Source organism: Mustela putorius, unplaced genomic scaffold (assembly GCF_011764305.1).
Source record: "Mustela putorius furo isolate JIRA1106 unplaced genomic scaffold, ASM1176430v1.1 tig00537295_pilon_pilon_pilon, whole genome shotgun sequence".
NCBI lineage: Eukaryota > Metazoa > Chordata > Mammalia > Carnivora > Mustelidae > Mustela > Mustela putorius.
In genome coordinates this window covers 904,268-926,350 of record NW_025422433.1, presented here as the reverse complement: position 1 = coordinate 926,350, position 22,083 = coordinate 904,268, and the positions used below count along the sequence as shown (strand labels likewise).

General features: G+C 49.0%; 5 non-coding genes across 5 annotated transcripts; 3 read left to right on the top strand and 2 right to left on the bottom strand.

Moving 5' to 3' along the window:
- Positions 1-579: 579 nt before the first annotated feature.
- Positions 580-653, top strand: TRNAT-AGU. The gene has a single exon. It is a non-coding gene; the product is annotated as a tRNA-Thr (tRNA).
- A 1,260-nt stretch (positions 654-1,913) lies between these two features.
- On the bottom strand, positions 1,914-1,986 carry TRNAF-GAA. The gene has a single exon. It is a non-coding gene; the product is annotated as a tRNA-Phe (tRNA).
- A 2,182-nt stretch (positions 1,987-4,168) lies between these two features.
- Positions 4,169-4,240, top strand: TRNAA-UGC. Its single transcript has one exon. It is a non-coding gene; the product is annotated as a tRNA-Ala (tRNA).
- A 2,536-nt stretch (positions 4,241-6,776) lies between these two features.
- On the top strand, positions 6,777-6,848 carry TRNAA-CGC. The gene has a single exon. It is a non-coding gene; the product is annotated as a tRNA-Ala (tRNA).
- A 3,099-nt stretch (positions 6,849-9,947) lies between these two features.
- Positions 9,948-10,019, bottom strand: TRNAA-AGC. Its single transcript has one exon. It is a non-coding gene; the product is annotated as a tRNA-Ala (tRNA).
- Positions 10,020-22,083: the final 12,064 nt, after the last annotated feature.

The window sequence follows — 22,083 nt, the reverse complement described above, 5'->3', positions numbered from 1 at the left end:
GCCTGCGGTCTCATCTGGTAGACGGCCCCGCGCAACGGCCGAGGATGACGGGGAGGGTCTCCTCTGGGCTTTTCAACACCAGGGGGTAGACGCCCCGCTGCCGGGCTCCAACCACCCTGCGGGGCCGAAAGAAGACCGTGGTACTGGCCCCCGCCCGTCTCCGTTTAGCTCCGGGTGGTCTGGGGCCCTGGGTCCGGGGCAACTCGCGTCCTCGCCGCCCTGCCGAGCGCGGGTGGCGGCGGCTCGGACCCCGGGAGCAGAGGAGGAGCCCCGCGCCACGACGCAGGACGCCGGGAGGCGCAGGACCTGGTCCGCAGGGGCGCCGCGGGGCCTGGGGACTCGCCGCCCACCTCTGGCCTCCCTCTGCGCGCGCTTCCTGGGGGCCGCATCGAGAATCCGAGCCCACTGCCACGAGGTTGTGCAGCGCAAGGCGAGAAGACCACTGGGCGGGTGTGCGGGCCACGGTTGCTCCCGTCCGGGTTGCTCTGGACAGAAGGCCAAGAAGGGGCGGGTCAGCTCAGAAACAGCTGCGCGGCAAAAGCCACCTCGGATGCGGGAATCCCAGCATCCTTCCGACGTGGCTCCGTGGCTTAGCTGGTTAAAGCGCCTGTCTAGTAAACAGGAGATCCTGGGTTCGAATCCCAGTGGGGCCTGGGCAGCTACGGGTACGTGCTTCTTGCTAATCAAAGAGGCGTTTTGCCGGTTTTCTTAAAACTTGGACTTGTTGGTTCCATTTCGACCTCAACCGTCACCCCTCCAGCCCCGACTTTGGACGTAACAGGTAGTATCCCAACATCTTGCACGCAAAATGGCACTGATTCTGGTATAGCCGCACAAAGCAAGACTGCCGCGAAAGCGGGGAGCAGTAAGGGGACACTAGCATGCTACTCTGTTTTCTTGATGCGTCTTTTTGTAAACACGAACCACGAGTTCCCTTGGGATTTTCCCGGCAATGTTATCTCCGGTATTCCAACCCCGAGTTCAGAGGGGAACTGCGGACATGACTTTAACAAGATACTTGCCAGTGCTCAGATCATAACTCAGCTGCAGGTGTGTGCAGACCCTGGGGTGGCCATGGGGTAGATATACTGAATCCAAGAGATGTATATGTTGATGGCTGGTGATCTGCACCGGTTACATCGGGCACACAGTGCCAAAGGAAAATGGAAGGTCCCTCATTCTAAACAGCACAGAAGTCTGTGGCCCACCGTCCGCTTGGCCCTGCGTGGGTCTTGGCCACCCGCTGCACCCTGCATCAGACTTGGCCTTCCCTCCGCGGGTGTAAAATCGGGCCTGACCCCGGCGGAGCACTAACGGGAAATCCAGAATCTGCTGCGATGGGCCAAGGCCTCACTTAGATTCTTGTGCAGTAAGAATCTGAGGTATAATGCGGTGGCTCTTGGGGGCACATGTAAACAGGTTTGTGGCTTTCACTGCGACATCGACTCTCCTCTCCCTGTGACCCAGCAAACGAACGAATGAATGGATGTATGAATTTATTTTTAAAGGAGAGGGAAAGTGCCCTTAAAAGTGGTAATAAAATATAAAGTTTTTTCCCCTTTCTTGGTCTCTCTCGACCTGTTAGTTATTTTTCACTTGCTGATTTAATGTCATTCTCATTAAGTGGACTCCACTTGTAAATTATCAGCAGGAATGTTACTGTTCACCTTCATTTCACACCTCAAGATTCACGGGGCCAGGCGACCGCTGTCTGGAGAAGGAAAAGCAGCGAAAGCCGGAGGCGCATACTGCCCGTCCTTTCCTTTGTCCAGATGCCTGTCCGGCTGTCCCCTTGAACAGCGATTACAAAACACAGATTCAAGGTGTAATTATTGTCGAGTTTCAAGATGGCAAAAATAGGTCTGGGGGTGGCAGGCTGGCTGTCTCTGAGGTGGACAAAAAGTTACTCAGCCTGCCGAAACCCGGGATCGAACCAGGGACCTTTAGATCTTCAGTCTAACGCTCTCCCAACTGAGCTATTTCGGCTGCTTGGAAGCACTCCTTTCTGATATTTGTTTTTCAATACGTGGGATTGTTTTCATCTTCGATTTTAGGGGATTCCAGATTCTTTAAATGCTGCTGTTGAAACGACCAGTACGTCATCCACTCAGAAACTGGGGGGCATCTATTATCATATCTTCCATCCATAGAGCTTGGACCCAGTTCCTGGCTGCGGGGGATGGTAGGTGGAGGAGTAAGACACAAGAGAGGTAACAGGGTTCCAAAACATAAAGCCTTTCCTCTCTTCCTCATCCTGCCAGTTAACCCAGATACATCTCAGAAAATTAAGGAAACCAAAGAAAAAATTTCACGGGGTCCCATGCACAGGAGAAAATCTTTGTGATCTTGGGTCAGACAAATACTTTGTAGATATGACAACGAACACATAAAATTATATAAATTTAACCTCATCAAAAAATGTTAAATCCTGCTCTGTGCAAAGCATGTTTAAAAGAACAGAAAGGCAAGTCATAGACTGGGAGACAACCTTTGCAGACCATATATCTGATAGAGGATTTACAGCTAGAATATATAAAGGGCTCTTAATTGTCAACAATAAGAAAACCTGATTTAAGATACCCAAATAGGGATGCCTGAGTGGCTCAGTCAGTTAGGCTGCTGCCTTTGGCCCAGGTCATGATCCCAGAGTCCTGGGGTTGAGTCCCATATTGGGATTCCTGCTCTTTCTCTGCCCCTGCCTGTTTGTGCACTCTCTCTCTCTCTCTCTCTCTCTCTGACAAATAAACGAATAAAATTCTTTATAATAAAATAAAATATCAGAATATTTAAGCAGGGGATGTCAATGAAGATAAAAGGATGGCAAAGAAACAAAAGACACACAACATCAGTCATTAAGGAAATACAAATTAAGCCCATAATGATAGACCATTGCAGTTATAAGAGTTGTTAAAATTTTAAAAATGCCAGCCATACCAAATGTTGGTAAGAATGCAGAGGAAATGAAACTCTCATACATCATCAGCAGAAATGAAGAGGAGGACTTTGAAACAGTTTGACAGTTTCTTAAAAAGTTGTAGGTGTACCAACCCCATGATCCAGCCGTGCAAATTCTAAGTATGTATCCAATGGAAAAGAAGTAAAACTGTTACGTGCATACAAATTCTTGTATACAAATATTCACATCAGTTTTTTTTTTTTTTTTTTGTAATCACCAACAACTGGAACAACCCAAAGGCTTACCATAAGTGGGTGAACGGATAAACCAGTTGTGGTCTGTCCATGCCACGGAGTACTACTCAGCACAAAATGGAATGAACCACTGATACATTAAACATGGGTGATCTCAAGACAATTATAATGAGTGAAAGAAGTAAAACCAAAAAAGTAAATATGATATGGTTCTACTTGTATAAAACGTCAGAAAATGCAAACTAAACTACAGTGACAGGGAATTAGGTCAGTGGTTGCTTGGGAATGGAGAGGCAGGGAGAGGGAAGGAAATTGAACGTAAACATTTTCTTCCTCTCTACTTCTCTCCCTCCCCCTTCCTTTTTCTTTTCTAGATTTGCCAGCCATCTTCAGGGTGAAGACTATTTCTCAAGATACGGAATGAGGGACACAACACAGTTGGAAATAAGCAATAGTCATTTTCATTCTGCACATAGGCTGTCAAGGTGCTTCCTTGGTTTTCTGGAGAAGATATCCTGGTGTTGAAGAGGGCTGGTGAGCAAGGCAAGGTTCAGTGTAGAAAGTGAAGGAAGAGAGTAATCACAGACCAATGACACTTGAAGAGGTGGGTACAGACAAGACGGTCAATGCAGATTAGGTAGAGTGATCTGTGGAGGAGAAAGACACCACAGAGAAAAGGAATGAACACAAGTGAAACTCCCAACCTGAGACTCTCCGGAGAATAGTAGTCAAAAACAAAACAAGACAAAATACAGGCATTAGGATAGTAAGAAGCTCTTAGAGAAGACTGACCCCAGCTGGGAAGAACCTGCAAGCTGGAATGGTATCAATTTGAATTTAGAATTTACTATACTTGAGTCTAGAAAAAAAAAAATTCCATTTAGAAATTGTAGAACTAGTACCATTAAGAGAATAAATGTTCTCTCTTTCTCTCTCTCTCTCTCACACACAGCCTTGCCAAAGAATACAAAAGAGAGTCATATTTCTTAATATATCACAGAAGAAGCAGCCTTTACCTGGGGGTGTAGCTCAGTGGTAGAGTGCATGCTTTGCATGCATGAGGCCCTGGGTTCGATGCCCAGCACCTCCAAAGGCACTTTCTTTTTCCTATCACCAATGTGCTCCACATCCGTACAGTCCTTCAGGGATGCCATATCTTCTTTTCCGTTTTTGTTTTTTGCTAATTCTTTGTTCAAAAGTGATTGGTGTGACATAAGAAGGAAGAAAGGAGAAGGAAAGGCTTATTCGACATCTGAAAATGCAACCAGCCGTGTCACCCAGACCACCAGTTTACAATAGGACTTAAGGACGAGCCACAGTAAGAGGGAGAGAGAGGGAGAGAGGAGGGATGCGTGGAGGAGAGAAGGGGAGGGAAGAGGAGGAAGAGGGGAGAGAGAGAGGGAGACCAGAGCGATTTCTTTAAGCTAATCCTAAAGACAAGGGCATGAGAAAAATCAGGTGATGTGAGAGTCCACTTGTGTCTGGAAAGCACTTTGGACTGCAAGCTGAATGCCTCGGACAAATGACTCTCCGGATCCTTTATTACATACCAGAAACAGAACACATGAATTCAAACATGGACTTTTGTTTTTCCCGTAAGAACCTGAAAAATGACAAAGTAAGGAAAATCCCATCATCGGTCTGCTTTAATTTTGGAGACAAATTAATGTTCGTCCCCCACAGTAGAGAACGCTTCGCTTGCAGATAAATCCACAGAATGGACAGGTCTTGGCTTCTGAAAGTCAGCCAGCTCCTGTTCCCTTCCATTCACTGTCCCTGAAAATGTTGAGAACAGCTGTTCTGCACTCCCAGTGTGCTGGAGGCAGGAGACCCTCCCTATGGACAGTATTTCTGCTCAAAGGCGGTCCTCTGGGGACGAGAGGAACCGATGTGGTTTCCTCGAACAGATGCTGTAAGTGCAGTTTCTGCTTTGGTTTCTCTTGAAATAGCCCCTCTTCCGAAGGCGCTCTGTGGGGAGTCTGACTGCAGTGAGATCCCCAGGCTAGGAGAAAGCCCGAGCTAGAACGGGGATCAGCAAAGGGACCGGGAAGCCACACAGGGTAGCTCCGATACCCCGCACGGAGGTTCTTCGGACCTTCTGACCTTCGAGTCCAGTCCTGCTACCAGCTCCGCGAAGGGCAGTGAGCAGCCCCAACTCCAAAGGGCAGGGGAGGCCCAGCCAAACTTTCTGCCCCTGGGAATTATGAGCAAATGTAATTGATGGCTATTTAAAGTCACTCGGTTTTGAGAAGTTTGGTACGTAGCATTCTGTAACTAAATAGTCATAGATTGGCAACGAGGGGCAAAGCAGAGATGATCACCTCATCTGGAAGCTGATGGTATGAAACGGGACTTTGGTGTTCCAAGGGAAATTTAAGACCACAACAAGGAATATAAATCTTTTTTTTAAGTGAGATCAGTCTAGAAGCAGTCTCATTTTTATTAATTTTTTGAAGATTTTATTTATTTGTCACAAAGAGAGAGAGCACAGGCAGGCAGAGGTAGAAGCAGGCTCCCTGCAGAGCAAGGAGCCCCATGTGGGACTCAATTCCACCATGCTGGGACCATGACCTGAACCGAAGGCCCCCACTTAACCAACTGAGCCACCAAGGCACTCGCTCTCTCTCTCTTTTTTAATAAAGAACCATTTATTTAAGGCACTCTCATTAAAAAAAAAAATTAATAAGTTCCTTATCTACCAGTTTTGATGGAGAACTTTAAGCCCTTGCTCCAGGCACTTCTAACATGCCCTCTCCTCCCAGGCACGTGCATGTCGGAAATTCAGGTTCAGAAATATCTGCAGGGTTCCAGACTCCGACTGTAATGGCCTCCGCAGACGTCCTGGGGGGGCTATGGTGCAGACACGTAAGTTATGTCCTGTCCAAACCCAAACTATACATTCCCCCCTTATTGCTTCACCTACGCTCCCAAAGCAAAAACAAATCAACCAACCAGTAAGGCCGTCAGCCGAGCAGAACTCTGACCCTTCCTCCCTATCTACTATTCTTTGCAAAAGTCATCACCGTCGGTGCAATCCAACCTGCGGGTCTTCCTAAGTACTAAGTGTCAGACTCCAAGGAGAGCCCAAACCCCGTGTCAGTCTACCTTGTTCCTCAAATTTCTCCCGTGCCCTTTCACTGTTAAATTCAGCGTCTTATGGATCTAGTAGATCCCTGAAAGAGCCTCCGAAGCCGGCTGCTTAGACTAGGACAGAGAGAGACAATCGGGGCACTGTGCACAGGTAAGGCTCTCTCCTGCGGCAGCCCGGGCTCGCCTCCCCCAGCCCCGCTTCCCAGGGGCCAGCGGAGCCCGCAGCAGGCGGCGGGGTGTGCGGGAGCACACACTAACGCGCTCTGGGGAGAGCTCCCGGCGGCTTCCATGGAGGCGCTGGAAATACGGGACAGGAAAAAGGAAACCATGAGTCAACAGGCCTTGAACTGATGAAACTCAAACCTCACATGAAGAGGCTCAGACTCCACGACCGACCTGTCCCACCTGACTACGGAAGGGCTTCCCGAAACCTAGTCGCGCTGGACACGTTTGGTTTCTCCAGCAGAAACAGGACGCGAGCCACACACACGACTTCAAATTTATGGAGGATCCCCTGGGCCCCCCCCCGAGCAGGCGGGGGTGTAGCTCAGTGGTAGAGCGCGTGCTTCGCATGTACGAGGCCCCGGGTTCGACCCCCGGCTCCTCCATCCGAGCTTTTTGCGTGCGGGTTACCGCGTTTCTTTCAATACTGTGTCATTTCTACTCCGTGGGAGCTGGGGCCCCCCAAGACGCGGACATTCACGGAAGAGGTGAGAAAAGCAAGACGGCGGCACTCCTCAGCCTCCCCGCCGCCCCAAACACCAAGCTGCAGCCGCACCCACAGACCGCGCACTTTCCGTCTCGCTCGGCGGAATCCCCCAACAGAAAAGAGGGGAAAAAAGTCTCCTAGGTGGTGCGGGGACTGCGCGGTCCAAGGCGGGACTCCCCCGCACCTCCCCACCCCTGCCCCGGGGAGCGCGCCGGGAGCCCGGCCTCCGCGGGGCGGGGAGCGGGGCGCGGCCCTCGAGCGTGCGGCGACCCTGACCCAGCCTCGCGCGCGTCCGGAGCATCCTCTGGGAGCCGGAGACCGCTGGCTGCCTCGCACGAGCGAGCGCGCCCCGACCGCAAAGTAGAGACCCTGGAATCCGGAGCACGGTTCCGCGGACTCCCTACTAAACTGATGTTCACAAGAAGTTGACACAAAACGTTCACGGAGCACCGCGCTGAAGCCCCGTCTCAGAAAACGGCAGACGACGGTTTTAGATTCCTTACCTTCCACGCGTCCTCGTGAACTCTTTGTTCCCAGATCTTTAACTGAATTAACACCTCGTGCAGCACCACAGGGAATGTCCTGGAGGAAGATGCGGCCAAAGCTGTTTGGGTGGGAATAAGGGCAAATGTATAAGTTGCTTGTATTTAAACAAGCAAGTAAACATCACTTGTTAAAGAGACGGCGGCACCAACTCCGGAATATGGACTATCAGCGATCTCCGCACGTCGTATGTTGGGTGAATGCGCCAGAATCGTCCATTTTCCTTTGCAAAGCCTTTACATGCTACCTTCTGTATTAGAAAGGGATGCTTTAAAATGCGAAGTCCAAATTTAAAAGATGACATCTAAATTCCCTCCTGTGGAGAAGCTAAAAGCACGTTCCTCCTAGTTCCTCTGAGATCAGGAGAGGGAACAGGGATCCATCACAAGCTCCATCTCCTTGAGGACTCAAGCCCCAGACAGCCCGTTCGCCAGCGGGCCATCTCCGGCTACCCACGTCCAGGTGTGTTGTAGTCACGCTGCTGCCTAAATTACTTCAGCGCAAAAGCTAAGGGAATGAGCTTTCCTTCTCTCTGATTCTCACTCTCTTGCCTCCTGACTGGGACACAGAGTCATCAGCAGTGGGAAACAGCTTGGACCCCCCTCTTCCATTTTGGCAAGCACCCATTCTCCAGCGTGATCTTCCCCCTGGCTCTTTGCGGCCTCGGGGTATGTCACATGGAGCCCTGAAGAATCTCTCAGAGACTCTCCCAAGCAGCTGTTAAAAGCAATGAGAGATAGGAGGTCTCCATAAAGCAATGGAACTCTGGCCACATAACTGGCTAGGGCACCCACAAGTGGGATACGTTTCTCCAAGGGAAGGGAGTTGCTGAGCCCTAGACCCTCAGAGCCTCAACCAGGGGTATGCATGGCCCACCGTGACTCAGGGGGCTGCAGGCTGGGGCTCTGAATGTGTCGCTCCTTCTAGAACTAGTGGTGCGGTATCACGGGTTTCCTACATCATTCCACGGGGGTCTCTGCTCCTCCAGCCCTTCTGGCTGTCGTCTCCAGCAGGAAATGCTAGAAGAAGGGCCTGAAAAAACAGAACCAGAAAGGTTGCCTCTGGGAAGTTAGATCCAGATGGGAAAAGGAAACATCCCAAATAAAAAACAGTAATTGTGTGTCGTCAGTGGTTGCTATAGCAGAGTCTGGAGCCCAGCAGAGTCTGGAGCCCAGCAGCATGCTCCGAAACCGGGCAGTGGTTTCGCCTGGAGGACTCTACCTTCTGTCTCCAGGACCCACAAAGAAGTACAGGGCGGCCTTCTGGAGGCAGAGCAAGAAGCGGTTCCCAGAAGCACTTTCCATTTATAACAACCTCCGCACCCCAACCCCGGCTGGCAGGCGCGCCTCCAAGCTCAGCCATCACCGGGGCGCAAAGAATAGAGCTTCCCTCATGTTGGCAAAATTGGTAGTGACCAAATATGAGAGTGTGTGTGGGGGGTGGGGGGGGGGGTAACCATAAACGATTGTATTGTCTCAGTTTCCACTCGGATACTTTTCTCCCGGTGCGAAACCTGTACCCTCCCGACTACCCCAGTAAGTTCTCGATCACCTACCTCTCCGGGTCCCCAGTCGTCTCCCCTCCTCTCCCTCACCGGGCGAGGCTCAGTTGGCGTCGGGAGGGAGAGGAGGGGAGTGGAGGGGGCGACACAGGGGTGGTGAAGAAGGGAGCAGAAGAGGAGGAGCCGGCGGGAGCCGCGAGGAAGGCGCGCGGGGCCCCCGCGGATCCTCACCCGCGCGGAAACTTCCCGCAATTCGGGCGGGCGTTTCTCTGGCTCCGGTTCCACCGGGGGGTTAGGAGACCAGAAGGTTCTCCTCCTACGGAAAGGGGGCTTCAAAGCGTTCGTCCCACGGGAAGGCGCAGCGCCCCCGCGCTCCTGGGGACTGCTGAAACCTGCGGGGCTGGGCTCTGAGGGCCGCCCGCTGCTCCGGCTCCTCTGGAAATCTGAGTTTGGACAAGGGGCCTTGGAAGCCTCCGAGTGGCACGGCGAGCGCTTGGGCGGGACGCTGACACCTCTTCCCAGGAAGCAGCCGGGACCGCAGCGCTCCGGCCGGGTGAGTGCGCGGGGACGGAGACGGGGTGCAGGGGCGAGTGCTGGCGGGACGAGGTCTCCGGAGCAGCAGGCAGGGCACCGACCCCGGCGCAGCCAAGGGACAGGGGTGGAGGATCTAAAGGAATTTTCCCGAGGGCCTCCTCCCGCCGCCCCCTTCGCCTGGTCCTTCCCCACTTCTCGGTAGAAGGCGCCGCGAAGCAGAACCGGCGGTCCCCGGACGGTGCGTCAGGGGAGCGAGCTCTTTCTGGCTTCGCTGTGCGGGGCAGCGGGTGGGGAGATCCGAGGCGCGGCAGGGCCACGGTGTTAAGTGGTTCAGCGCCAGACCGCCAGCAACTTAAAGGAAAAGCGCAAGGCCGGACCGCACCCTTTTCACCCGCCACCCGGGGCGAGGCCGCGTGGCGGTGGAGGTGCCGGGGATCGAAACCGGGGCCTCGTGCATGCTAAGCACGCGCTCTCCCACTGAGCTACACCCCCGCGGACAGGGGCACCCGGGACGTGCCGCCCGGAATTTATCCAGAGCCCCGTCCGGGGCGGTGGTGCTAGCCCCAACCCCGAAGTCTGCGCCCACCGGATCTCCCAGGGGCGCCGGGAGAGGCGGGAGTGCGCCCCGCGCTCGGCTCTTCCCATCCCGGGCTGCCTTCCGCCCAGCTCCCGCCGCCAGGAGCGGGGAACCCGGTGTCGGTCCTCGGGTCCTCGCTTCTCAGAAACGCCCCGCTCCGCCCACGCAGCTGCTCGCACAGCCCAAGGTAGTGCCGGGCGCGGGGGGCGCCAAGACGCGCCCGCTGAGCGCCGCGGAGCCGCGCGACGGGACGTACTTAACTCGCGGTCCGGGGCCCGAAACGAGCCGCACGCGCGTGTCCCGGAGGCCGCTCTGGCGCCCGGGGTGGGGGACGCGACCGCGGCCAGTTCGGGCGGCCGCTCGGCTTCGGAGGACAGTAGCCGCGAGGCGGACGACGGCGACAAACGCGGACGCCCCCGTGGCTACAGCGCCTGTCTCAGACCGAGCTGCTCGTGCACCGGGGGAAGCACAGCGCCGCTGGGAGCAGTGTCCCCGGCACCGGCCCGCAGAGGTCATCAGGTCCCGAGGCGCAAAGTCGCCACTTCCCACCTCCAGGCAAGACTGGGTGCAGCTGTGAACCTACATAGGAATTTTGGAGAAAATTCTAAGCCTTGCCGCAGGAGAGGAACCGGAGAGGAGAGGGCGGGGGGCCTGCGTCGGGAAAGGCAAGTCCCTGGAAAAAGAGGGAGCGAGGAGGGGCGAGCGGGGACGGCTGGAGAAGGGACAGGGGCCGGGCGCCCGCGGGACACACGTGAAGCTGACGGAGGAGAGAAGAGACAGCGAGGGGCAAGGACAGGAGAGGAGGGATTTGGGGTCGGATCTCAGAGCCCAGGTAGGATGGGGACAGGACTGAAGGTAGAGAGTGGCCGCGCCCGCGTTCCTGCCGCACGGTCTCCAGGCCCTCGGAAGACCGGGTAAGGGCTTTGAAGGGTGCTTCCCACAGATGCCTCTGGTTCGGCGGAGGATGGTGTGACTCTGAGTGACTCCTGTCCCAGCCCGAGGCGGCTGAGCGCTTTCGGCTGGGCAGCTGCGGTCCAGCATCTGGAGCAGCCGCCCGCCGCGTTGGCAGTTTGGGAAGGGCGGGGTGGTGTGTACCCCGGGTGGGAGCATCGCCCGGTTCAGAAACACTGTAACCCTCGTTTTCTGCTTGGGCATTTCACTGACGGGACTGTTACCTGTTAGGGTTCAAAATGCAAGGGAAAGAATGAGGGGGCGAGGTGAAGCATGACAAAGGTCTTTGGTGTGAAGTCCCACCGAAACCCTGGTGCTCCGAGGTGGCTCTGCCGACCTGAGGCGGGCGGGGGTCTGAGGATTCACCCCCCCACCCCCCGCTGGTGGTAGTTCTTTCCTCTTCCCCTGAAGCAGCTGGCCCGCGGAACAATGTATCACTTAAACTAGAACCCCTGGGAGATTTTACTAGTTACATTGAGATACAGCTTCAAGAAAACCACAGACTGGCAGCAGGCCTTTGGGGGAGGGGACGTGGCACGACCTTGAAGCTGAGCAGCTGGAAACGCCCGCGCTCAGGGCGACCCCCGGCGGCACCTGCTTCCCTTTTCCGTTATCGCTCCTTTCTCCTCCCCAAAGCGCCGGTTAAGTTAGAGGAGTCCTTTGACTGTGCTTGGTTAACTATAAACGTTACCGGCTCCTTGTTTGTCCACAAGACCTGTGACTAACTTCATCGCTCTTCTGTGGGCTATTGTTTCTATCTAATAAAAGCAAGACTGAGGAGTCGCGGGTGGCAGCAGTTTTTCAGACTGTCTCTCCTGCTCCCTTTCTCTTGCAGCTGGCTTGTTTGTGCCTAATTCTTCTCCCACTGGAAGCGGCAAGTGGTGCCCCATCAGGGACTTGAAACAGGAGAAGCCGCCCCAATGTGAGTTTTTGCCCGGCTGTGCCTTCTTCCCCGCTGGTGAGTTGTGGGTACTTACCGCAGGGTGTGGGTAGTTTAGAGAGTAGGAACGATTATCGCCCTTATATTTGCTTACTGAGAAGGCTCCTAAAGGCGGGGGGAGCAAAAGTCAGCGACGGACAACTCATGGAGCTTTTAAAGGTAATTAAAGAACATTGCTCCTGGTTCCCTATATTAGGGACTTTAGATGTGCAAACATGGGGAAAAGTAGATTATGAGTTAAAACTTTTGCATACCAGGGATGCCTGGGTGGCTCAGTTGGTCAAGCAACTGCCTTTGGCTCGGGTCATGATCTAGCATCCTAGGATCGAGTCCCACATGGGGCTCCTTGCTCAGCAGGAAGTCTGCTTCTCTTTCTACCTCTGCCTGCCATTCTGTCTGCCTGTGCTCGCTCTCCCTCTCTCTCTGACAAATAAATAAAATCTAAGACAAATCCTGAATACTTAAAAAGAAAAAACTTTTGCATACCAAAGGAAAACCAATTCTAATTACTATATGCCCTACTTGGACCCTCATTCGCTTCTTACAAACCCTGATTCAGAGAGCAATAATGAATGTTCAGGAGAAACAAAAAAAAAAAAAAGAGGAACCTGAACATGCCATTCAGTATGAGAAAGAAATTACTAAGGCCGTCAGAAAGGAATATATAAAGAGGAATCTCCTCCTTCTCCTCCAATAACAGAACAAGAGGTGCCAATGGCACTGTTGCCATCGGCTCCACTGTCCTTTAAGAAGGCACCATTTAGTGAAAAAGAGGAAAAATACATGCTATCAGCTATTCAGAAAGGCCTCCTTGAAGCACAGCGAGCGGGAGACCTTGATGACTTCATCTTAATTTCCCGGTGGTTATTACAGGACATATTGCTCCAGGACATGATCCTAACAACCCTCATGGTGTCTATGAGCCCAAACATGAGCCACTTCCCTTCAAATTATTGAAGGAACTAAAACAAGAAGTACAGAACTATGGAGTTAATTCTCCATTTACAACGGGAGTCAATTCAAGGTATCACAGAAGGCAGTCGACTTATTCCGATTGATTGGTCATTGTTAGCAAGAACAGTTCTTTCTCCAAGTGAGTTCTTAACAATTTAAAACATGGTGGCAGGATCATGCAGAAATGCAGCTGTCAGGTGCCTGGGGGGCTCACTGTGTTAAGACCTCTGCCTTTGGCTCAGGTCATGATCTCAGGGTCCTGGGATGGAGCCCCACTTGGGACTCCCTGCTCAGCAGGAAGCCTGCTCCCCCCATCCCCCCCCACCCTGCCTCCCCTCTCTCTGCCTGCCTCTCTGTCAAATAAATAAATTAAATCTTCAAAAAACCCAAAAAACAGGGGCGCCTGGGTGGCTCAGTGGGTTGAGCCGCTGCCTTCGGCTCAGGTCATGATCTCAGGGTCCTGGGATCGAGTCCCGCATGGGGCTCTCTGCTCAGCAGGGAGCCTGCTTCCTCCTCTCTCTCTGCCTGCCTCTCCGACTACTTGTGATTTCTCTCTGTCAAATAAATAAATAAAATCTTAAAAAAAAAACCCAAAAAACAAAACAGCAGGTGCCCATAAACAGAGTTCGTTGTGTTCCTGTTTCCATGGAACAGCTCATGGGTGTTGGGCTGTGGACCCGGATGCAAGACCAGGTACTAATGAATGATCAAGCTATTGAGCAGCTCCAGCGTTGCTGTTTAGAGCCTGGGAGAGAATAGAATCCCAAGGAGAGAAGTGCTCTTCTTTTCAAAAGGTGATACAAGGTCCAAAAGAAACCTATACTGATTTTACTGCAAGAGTACAAGAGGCTGTCAAAAGACAGATAAATAACTTTAGGCTGCGGATACCATTCTTCAGCTGTTGGCTTATGAGAATGCTAACACTGATTGTAAGAAACTGATACCATCCTTTAAAGGCAAGGGAACATTGACAGATTATATTAAGCTATGCCAAGGAGTAGGAACAGAGACCTATAAAGCTGATTTGTTAGCTCAAGCAATGGCTGCTCTGACCACAGGAAAATTTAAAGACAGTGTTTCAAATGTGGGCAAGTGGGGCATACTAAAGCTCAATGTAGGCAAAAAGGAACATTCCCTCTGCAAAATGCAAAAAATAAAACACCTGGTCTCTGTCCCAAATGTAAAATGGGAAATCATTGGGCAAGTCAATGTCCTTCCAAAGTTAGCAAGGATGGATTCCCCCTTCAGGGAAACTTACTTCAGGGCAAGCTCTCAGCCCTGAAAAAATAAGAGGGCCAATTCACCCAGCTTTCAGACAAGTGTACCATTTTAAATTTATTACATGCCACAACTGGTAGTGCTGGATTAGATAGCCCCATTCCCAAAAATGATCTTTTAATGCCTACCAAGCTTTCCATTAAAATTCCAACTAATATTAATGGCCCTTTACCAAAGGGGACCACTGGGTTACTTTTGGGGAGATCTAACCTTCAAAGGGAGTACTAGTTCATACTGGCATTATTGATTCAGATTATGCTGGTGAAATTTCAGTGACGTTAACGACCATGGTTCCATACCATTTTCAAGAAGGAGACTGCATTGCCCAGTGGTTACTTTTACCCTATCTCCAGGGTCAATCTAAAAATAAAGAAACTCCAATGGGTTTGGAAGTACTGGAAAAACTGGAGCATGTTCAACTGAGAAAATTTATCAAGATAGACCAATTTGTCATCTTAAAATACAAGGAAAGGAATTTTCAGGTCTAACTGATACTGGAGCTGATGTCTCTATCATAAGCTCATTACATTGACCTAAAAAATGGCCATATAATTCCTCTTCTGTTACTATTACAGGATTAGGCCAGGCTGGCAATGTGCATCAAAGCTCCAATATTCTTTTCTGTGAAGGACCTGAGGGTCAGAAGGGTTACTTATAGCCATATATTGTAGACTTACCCATTAACCTTTGGGGGTGAGATTTACTAAGCCAGTGGGAAGCCTGTCTGGTTATACCTTCCCCTAAGGAAGATCCCCAGATTTTTCACTGAGGGCCGCTGCTCCTGAACTCACTAAGTTAAATTGGAAGAAGGACAACCCCATTTGGGTGCAGCAGTGTCCCTTAACACAAGAGAAATTACTACTTTGCAAACCTTAGTGGAGGAACAGATAAAAAAGGGACATATTGAAGAATCTCACAGTCCTTGGAATTTGCCAGGGTTTGTTTTTTTTTTTTTAAGATTTTATTTATTTATTTGACAGAGATCACAAGCAGGCAGAGAGGCAGGCAGAGAGAGAGGAGGAAGCAGGCTCCCTGCCAAGCAGGGAGCACGATGTGGGGCTTGATCCCAGGACCCCAAGATCATGACCTCCGCTGAAGGCAGCAGCCGAAGGCAGCGGCCCAACCCACCAAGCCACTGCCAGTTTTTGTTATTAAGGAGCCACTGCCAGTTTTTGTTATTAAGAAAAAATCAGGAATGGGGCGCCTGGGTGGCTCAGTGGGTTAAAGTCCCTGCCTTGGCTCAGGTCATGATCCCATCGGGCTCTCTGCTCTGCGGGGAGCCTGCTTCCTCCTCTCTCTCTCTCTCTCTCTCTGCCTGCCTCTCTGCCTACTTGAGATCTTCGTCTGTCAAATAAATAAAAGCTTCAGGGGGAAAAAAAAAACCAGCCAAACGGTATCAGTGGAAGGTTCTTCCACAAGGAATGTTAAATAGCCCCACTATCTGTCAGGAGTATGTGGCAAAAATGACACAGCCAGTTAGAAATCAGTTTCCACAAGTTTATCTTACCCGTTATATGGATGATATATTATAGGCAGCCTCTGACACCATGCAGTTACAGGATGCATTCAGAATGCTTCCATTGCAATTTGAGAAATGCAAACTAATTATAGCTCTGAAAAAAAAATACAAGTCACCACACCTTTCTCATATTTTGGGGTCATTATGGACAGGACCTCAGTTAAACCACAAAAAGTCCAAATCCATAGAGATAAAATTACAACCTTGAATTATTGGCAAAAATTATTGGGAGACATTAATTGGATAAAACCTAAAACTGGAATGCCCACTATGCTTTACAGCATCTTTTTGCTTCTTTAAAGGGAGATCCTAGTTTAAACAGCCCTAGGACCCTATCAGAAGAGGCTTTAAAGTTACGGTTTGTTGAAAGCCAGATTCATTCAATGCAAACGGATAGAGTCCGACCTGCGATACTGTCAGACCTCATTTCCCATACCCCACATACACCCACTGGATTACTTATCCAGGAAAAACCATAGAATGGATTTTTCTCCCGAATAATACTGTTAAAACGCTACCTATATAGACCATATTGGCTGTATTATCCCAATTAGGAAGAAAAAGAACTCACCAAATACAGGGGTATGCATGCTCTGCAGGTTATTGCTCTGCCTTTAAATAAGACACAAATTGAAATGGCGTTCTAAAATAATTTAAATTGGCAGATTGCCCTTAGTGGCTTTACTTTATCCCTCTTTACATGTTGTTTCCTTTTGAAAACATACTGTTTTTTTCCTCCCTAAAATTACTTCTAAAAATCCAGTGACAGATGCCCCTACTTTCTTCATAGCTCTGTCAAAGGTAAAGCTTGTTATTATGGCCCTACTTCAAAGGTCGTATCAAAAATCAGAATTAACACTGGTTATTGCGTTGTTTCAAGACGTTTCTTATGCATTTAATCTGATACTGATTCTTTGTATACAGTGTAAGTTTTACAGCATATTGAAACTGCTACTATTTCCACTACTGATGTCTCCCTCCACTCATTATCTCACCATTGACAATCCCTGATTCATCAGTGTTCTGCCCCTTTCTCTGCTACTCAAATCAGAAGTCACACCGGCCTTCCTGGGCCATGAACTAAAGGTAATGAAATAGCTGATTCTCTTGTTTTCTCAGCTTTTCAGGAAGTCTCCAATTTTCACTCTGTTACACATGTTAACCAAAAAGGACTTGGCACAAATCCCTATGACTAAGGAAACAAGCAAATTCTGTTGTCCACTCCTGCCCTTCTTCTTTTATTATTATTATTATTATTTATCTGACAGAAATCACAAGTAGATGGAGAGGCAGGCAGAGAGAGAGAGGGAAGCAGGCTCCCTGCGCCCCTACCCCTGCCCTTCTTATGCTGCTATCAATCTGCTTACACAGCCAGCAGGTATCAACCCACGAGGCATTGCAGCCAATGAGATATGGCAGATGGAAGTTATTCACACCCCTTCATTTGGGGAACAATCTTTTGTTCATGTCACTATAGACACACATTCTCACTTCCCTTGGGCTATAGTGCAAACAGTTGGAGAAACTGCTGCGCGTGTTATCAGACATCTCCACGCTGCCTTTGCAGTCATGGGAATGCTTAAAGCTGTAAAAACTGATAATGCACCTGCTTATGTTCCCAATAAGTTACAGTCCTTTGTTAATCTATGGAATACAGGGGCGCCTGGGTGGCTCAGTGGTTTGGGCTGCTGCCTTCGGCTCGGGCCCTGATCTCAGGGTCCTGGGAAGCCTGCTTCCCTCTCTCTCTCTCTCTCTCTCTCTCTCTGCCTGCCTCTCTGCCTACTTGTGATCTCTGTCTGTCAAATAAATAAATAAAATCTTTTAAAAAAAATCTATGGAATACAAAACATCCTACTGGCATCCCGTATAATCCTCAATGTCAAGGAATTGGAGAATGGACTAATCAAATATTAAAATTACAGCTTCATAAAAAGAGTTACAAGGTCCTCCTCAAGAGGTATTAGCACAACTTTTATTTACTCTTAATTTTTGAATCGTGACAATAAAAACACTTCAGCGATAGAAAGACATTTTAGTAAACAAAAACAAGACAAAATTTATCCTCCCAATCTGGTGGAAAAATAGTACTTCTGATCAATGGCTCCCTGGTAACTTAGTTACCTGGGGAAAGGGATATGCATGTGTACTACCCAATGAGGCCATTAAGCCCATATGGTGCCCTCTTGTTTCATAAAGGTTCGTCATGAGCGAGAGGAAAAGATTTGGATTCGAACCGTACCCACCACTGATAATCAGCTTTGAGGGTCTCACCTTAAAAAGCACTCGAGTCATGCCACCTGAGACAGACAGAGCAAAGATTCCAACTTGGGACCAGATAAAGGAGCTGACCAAGAAAGCAGAGGAAGTTCTGGAGAGTGAGCACCGTCCTCTGACCCCTAACAACCTGGCGGTAACTATGATGGCGTTCATCACTGTAGCCGTAAGTCCTCCTGGATGTTATGCACAAATACATAATTTGACTTACTGGGCTTATATACCCAATCCTCCCCTGCTCCGTCCAATAGAGTGGGGAGAAGATAGAATACCAATTTATTTAAATGCCTCAAAATGGGTACCTGAAATTTTGGATCCTAGATTGCCACTATTACCCTTAGAGGAGGGTACAAATACTAATCTTACCTTAGGATATCAAAATCGACCAAGATGTATCGGCAATCATTCCAGTTGTCTTATCCCTGATGATCAAAGATGGTTGGTGGACTTTCCTACTGATAATTATCTCACTACAGATCAGTTACATTTACTCTCCACTCAGGGATTCCTAGCCCATGAATATCGGGGTCCTGGCTATAACACAGCAGCACCCCCTATTCCCGAATGCAAACTAACACAAACGTGGTCGGATGAGGGAATTCACCCTTGATGGGAGGATTGTCAAGGTTCTCATCCCAGTATTGTTATTAATGATTCCTATGGAATTGTATGGGACTGGACCCCTAAGGGGATGGCAGTCACCGTTGCTCTGGGAGAGCCTGCTCCTCTCATAGAAATTTAAAATGGCAAGTTTTTGATGATCCCATTTTACCACAAACCTTAACCTCAGGAGATGCACCTCTGGTCTGGCTTGGACAAGGATTTTCTATGCCATCTCCTTTTGTTAATTATCATAAAAGACAAAAGAATTTATGGAAGGTCACCACAGCTTTAAATCACGTAAGAGTTTGGAATGCTCTTAAATTCATCAGTCTAATGACTATGCATTTTCTTTTTTCCTAATGGATAAAGAATGGGTAAAAGCTTGTGTTAGAGATCCCTGTGTTTACTGGAAAAATGACTTTGGATCATTGCAATAGAGAAATAAGCTGTCTCAAATGTAAAATGTTCATCTGTGTAGATGAGAATGTTTATACAGACAGACCTGTCATTCTTTTTTTTTTTTTAATATTTTATTTATTTATTTGATAGAGATCACAAGTAGGCAGAGAGGCAGGCAGAGAGAGAGGGAGGAAGCAGGCTCCCGGACGAGCAGAGAGCCCAATGCAGGGCTTGATCCCAGGACCCCGAGATCATGACCTGAGCCGAAGGCAGAGGCTTTAACCCACTGAGCCACCCAGGCGCCCCCAAACCTGTCATTCTAATAGAAGAAGAATAGGCATTTGATTACTGGTGAAACATCACCGTGTTTGGGAAAGCTCTCCAGATGTATACAATACTTTTACAGTTTTGAAGGACTAGGTCCATAGCACAAAAAGATTTGTTGGGTTGCTCATAACAGCTATTCTAGGAATTACAGCCATTACTGCTACAGCTACTACTGCAGGAATAGTCTTGCATCAAACTGTACAAACCACAAAATTTGTACAAAAGTGGCACGAGAATGCTAGCAAGGCCTGGAATCAACAAACGATTGTAGATCAAAAATTAGATGAAAGTATCTCTGATTTAGAAGCAGCCATGATATACATAGGAGATGATATACAAAATATAAAGCTTAGACTTCACATTTTATGTGACTGGAATGTTTCTTCTTTATTACTCCCCATGCTTATAATGAATCAGAAATATCTTGGAGCAAAATTCGCCGGCATATTACTAACCACTATGGTGATAATCTAACCTTAGATATTAAACAACTTCAAGATAGGATTCTAAGTATTACTCACTGGTCATTACAATCAGTTCCAGGAGTGAGTTTTACTCAGAATTAATGAAACTCTATCTAACTTAAACCGTTTTACTTGGATCAGACAAACGGGTCTCGGCGTTATAGGTGGAGTGCGGATGATTCTTACTGCTGTAATCTTTTTATGCTTAGTCCTCAGATGCAGGCGAAAATCCCTCTGAGGACTGAAGAATCAAGAAGCTGCAAAATCAACTTTTCTACTTCTTCACAAACAAAAAGGGGGAAATGCAACTGCCCCTCAGAACAATGTGTGACTTTAACTAGACCCCCTGGAAGATTTTACTAGTTTACCAAGCACATTTAGATACAGCTTTAAGAAAAACACAGACTGGCCGCAGGCCCGTAGGGGAGAGGGCGACACAGGACCTTGAAGCCCAGCAGCTGGGAGCGCCGCCTGCTTCCCTGGTCCGGTTACCGCTCCTTTCTCCTCCCACAAGCACCTGTTCTTTGTTAGATGAGGCCTTTGACTGTGCTTGGTTAACTGTAAACTTGACCCTCGTAGTTTGTCCGCGAGAGGCGTGACTAACCTTTGCCCTTCAGGGCTCCTCTGTGGGCTATTGTTTCTACCTAATAAAAGTGGGACTGGGGAGTTGCCCGCGGCAGCCGTCTCTTTGACTGTCATCCCCTGCTCCCTCTCTTGCAGCTGACTTGTTTGTGCCTAGTTTTTCTCCCTTTCGCCGACTGGAAGCGGCACCCTGACCTCTTTTAAACGCGTACGCAAAGGGTTAATGGAGCTCCCTTTGGGAACATCCGCAGGGTACTTTACTGTTCACGTGGTTACGATTTTGTTTTATCTCGTGTTGAATGTGACAAGGACGCCTCCATAGACACCGGTGGCAGAGGCGCTCGAATTCCCCGTCATGTCCAGTGTGAGCGCTGATGGGTCCAGGAGCTGTGTAAGAAATGCACGGACCCAGTCGCAGCATCTTGACTCTGAAATACTTCTCTTGCCTAAAAGATCATTTTTGTTTTATAAATACAGCTTAACTTGGGAACAGTAACAAATTTGCAGGGATCATTTTCTTAATACCCTGCCTGCAGTTTCTCCTGTTAGTATCTAATGTTGAGAGGATACCTTTAGGGACATCTGGGTGGCTCAGTCGGTCATGACCCCAGGGTCCTGGGATTCAGCCCCGCCTCAGACCCCCTGCTCAGTGGGGAGTCTGCTGCTCCCTCTGCCCGACCCCCTTCATGCTTTCTTTCAAAATTTTTAAAAGATGATAGTTAAACTAATAAACCAAAATTTATACATTTTTATTTTTTTAAAGATTCTATTTTTGAGAAAATCTCTATACCCAGCGTGGGGCGCAAACAATCCTGGAGAACATGAGTCACACGCCCCACCGACTGAGCCCACCAGGAGCCCCACACATTTTTATCAACTATATTCCATAGTCTGTTCAGATTTCCTGGGTTTTTAGCCTGGAACCCTTTGCCTGTTTCCCAATACATGGTAATTTAGTTGTCACGTGGCTTTAGGCTTCTTGTTGTTGTTGCGGCAACAACAACAACAACAAAAAACCAAAACAGAAGAGACTAACAGTTTCTTAGATTTTTCTTGTTTTGATGACTGTATTAGTCAAAGGTTCTCCAGAAAGACAAAACCAATAGGGTATAAAGAGATTGTTAAAAATCCTTAAGATTTTATTTATTTGACAGAGCTCACAAGCAGAGACGCAGAGCCAAGAGAGAGGAGGAAGTAGGCTCCCTGCTGAGCAGAGAGCCCGATGCTGGGCTCAATCCCGGGACACTGGGATGATGACAGGAGCGGAAGGCAGAGGCTTGAACCCACTGAGCCACCCAGGTGCCCCAATAAATAAAATCTTAAAAAAAAAAATCCAAAAGCAGTAAAAATTAAAGCCACTTCAGTGAAATAGTATCGACAAAGGGTTTACTGTGCAAAAAAGGACAGTTTCTGAACCAGAAACTGGTTACAAAACTGGTATGAAGCGTGGGGGCATGACGTCACAAGACCGCTTGTAAAGTGAAAAAGAGGAAACTGTTTAACCGTTAACAGTGATTGGTTATTACAGTGGAGGTTTCAAGACAGCAGGGATGGTTGAGAGTGATTATCTTAACACCACTTTAGAAAGATGAATTAAGTTTCTTTTATGATTATTAAAGACATTTGCAAGCAGTAACTTTAGTTTTCACCTGTATTCATAAAAGCTAGATTTGCTTATGTGGTTAAGT